The following is a 2,705-nucleotide window of genomic DNA, read 5'->3' on the forward strand; positions in this document are numbered from 1 at the left end:
AGAAGGGCTGAGAATTGGCTGAAGAAACAAATAAGGGATTTACACAGAATTTGTTTCTTCTGTGCTCATCAATCCTCAACTAAATGATGTTTTACAGTGTAACCATAACATATCTCTCTTCCAATTAAAGACCGTTTGTGACTTTTATTCAGACAAATTGAAATTGAAAATGGAACAGAGAAAAAAGAAACTGACTTGGTATTACTGCTGTCCAAAATATGTATTTTTCAAAACATATCAATTCTGAAAATTTGGAAACGTTTCAACACTGCTTTTCCTTAATACCAATACACTGATACCAGCTAGGCTTTCACAGTTTATATATATATACACACACACACGGTGTTTTTATTCTTTGTGGGGACTTACATTCATTTCCTGTAGACTTATCCATAACCACTACTTGCCTAACCCTGACCCTAACACTTAACCTTACACCTAAATTCAACCTAACCCTAAACCATGTTGCCACCCTAAAATTCAGTGATGTCGTTGTGGGGACCAGAAGCTATGGCCGAGTCCCCACAGTGTCAGTGTGTTAACAGGTTTCGGTCCTCATTATGTTAGTAATACAAAGGCACACACACACACACACACACACACACACACACACACACACACACACACACACATATAATGATCACAGCACCCACAACCCCACCTCCTCTCACAGTGCTGTCTGTCTGGCCACTTGTCTTATTTAGGCACATAACACAACTCTAGCCAAAGGTGCGCTGACGCAGGCCAGACAGAAACCTGGCAGCGTTTGTTGTTTTGGAGACAACCTTAAAGAAATCTGCTATTGCGGAATATGATGACGAGCTGTGATGTTGTTTATAATGCTCTTGGAAAGCGATGAGCCAGCGTGGCATTGACTGCATCCAGCTGCGCTTTTATCCCAATAGCGACAGTGTTCTTTGGTTCAGGGTCTTTTCATCTTCCAACTGCCTGCGCGCAGGTTTGGTCAGCTGGCTGGGGCGTCGTTAGATGGACTGTTTAGTAAAGTATATGTTAAAAACCCAGAAAAAAATATTAGCTTTAAGAGTAGCCCAGTAGAATAGCTCCAGTGACTAAGCGCCACCATACTGAATCACCCCCACCCCCTCATAGTCATAGCTTCACACTCAGAATTCTTTTAGGATGATGTGTGTGTGACTTGGTTGGTAAAACTCTTTGTTAACACTCAGGGCTGAAGGTAAGCCATCCTTATATTCAACACAAGTATATCAAGGAACTTTAACATTTTTATGTATTTCAGAGATTAGTATTAGTGTATATGATGGAATGCTGAATCTTGAGGAACTTTAACATTTTCATGTGTTTCAGAGATTAGTATTAGTGTATATGATGGAATGCTGAATCTGACAGTCATTTATGAAAAAGATATATCAATTGTGATATCTTCAAGTTGTAATTACCATCAAAAAATAAGCATAGCGTTTTTGTTTGTTTCTTTGTTAGTTTTTTGTTGTTTAGTTTAGTTTTGTTTAACAATTTGGGATCCAGTGTGATTTAATTTACCTGGTTTTGGTTTTCTGGAATCAAGAAAGGCAAGCTCTGTTTTGTTCTAGCTTTGTATTCAGTACTGAGAACAACTTGACAGTAACTGACCGAAACTCAGGAATTTCAGTATTTAACTTAAACAGTTTTACTGCTTTAGAAACAAGTGGATTTATCTTAGTCCATGGACAAACCTGCTTTTTTGGTCTATGAACAAGTTTGCTTTAAACTGCTTTGTACGTTGTGGTTTTACTTTTATCTCCATCATTTCATTTCAGTTGTCTTTTTTTAAACATGCGTCTACAGTATGTGATCTGTATGTACAGTATTCTGTGAATTATTTGACTCCTACTCTTTTTTCATTGCTGCCTATTTTCCCCATATTTTTACGATTAAATTTCCCTGCTTAATAAAAGTTCCAATGTAACTTGTTTTTATGTATATAATTAAGCAAATGCACACCGTGTTATCATTTTGTATTTTTTGCTTATTCCAAGCAATATACATGACAATCACATGACATTTAGATCACAAACAAGCTGTGAAATGTATATCATGGGACCGCTGTTTGTTTTTCTCCCACCCATCCACAAAAACATGTTCTGGTTATATAGTCGAAAAACAGAAGAAAATACGGACAAGGACTTTAAGTGATGCTCCACCCAAACAGATCTACAGACATTCACCCTCTGTAGACTTGAGTTGGGTTGTCAGGCTTCAGAAATGCAGAAAATATTGCCCTCTGCTGCTTTGTTGTTGACAGTTCTTTTGTGAGTCTGTGAATCCGTGAATACTGAATTGCTTCAGTGCTCCTTTAACATTTGAACCATTAGATATACCAGATTTTTAATTATGTTTTACCAGGACTTTTCTAGAAGCTGTACTAAGCATTAATAGGAAAAAGAACCACAGATAGGTATTTTACTTTTATTTTTTCTTTATTTGAACTGTTTTCTAGCTGTACGTTTCCATGCAAAACTTAGATGTTAATTTCACATATATTTTAGGTTTGAGGAAAGATGCCTGGATTGAGCCGTTTCCTCCTGAGCTTCTGTATTCTAGGTACTGCAATTGTGTACTATTCAGTTTGTGTTAAACATATAAACACTGACCTAATCTTGCCATTTTTACAATTTCAATTTTCCTTTTATATAACGGTCCTCTTGCAGGATACATTTTCTGCAGTTCCAGGGCTTGGCACGTAA

General features: G+C 37.1%; 1 long non-coding RNA gene across 1 annotated transcript; it reads left to right on the forward strand.

Moving 5' to 3' along the window:
- Window positions 1-1,035: 1,035 nt before the first annotated feature.
- Window positions 1,036-2,705, forward strand: LOC109953560 (uncharacterized). The gene is made up of 3 exons (XR_002273930.1): window positions 1,036-1,195; window positions 2,508-2,562; window positions 2,670-2,705. It is a non-coding gene; the product is annotated as an uncharacterized LOC109953560 (long non-coding RNA).

This window comes from Monopterus albus, unplaced genomic scaffold, assembly GCF_001952655.1.
Source record: "Monopterus albus unplaced genomic scaffold, M_albus_1.0 scaffold774.1, whole genome shotgun sequence".
NCBI classification, from domain to species: domain Eukaryota; kingdom Metazoa; phylum Chordata; class Actinopteri; order Synbranchiformes; family Synbranchidae; genus Monopterus; species Monopterus albus.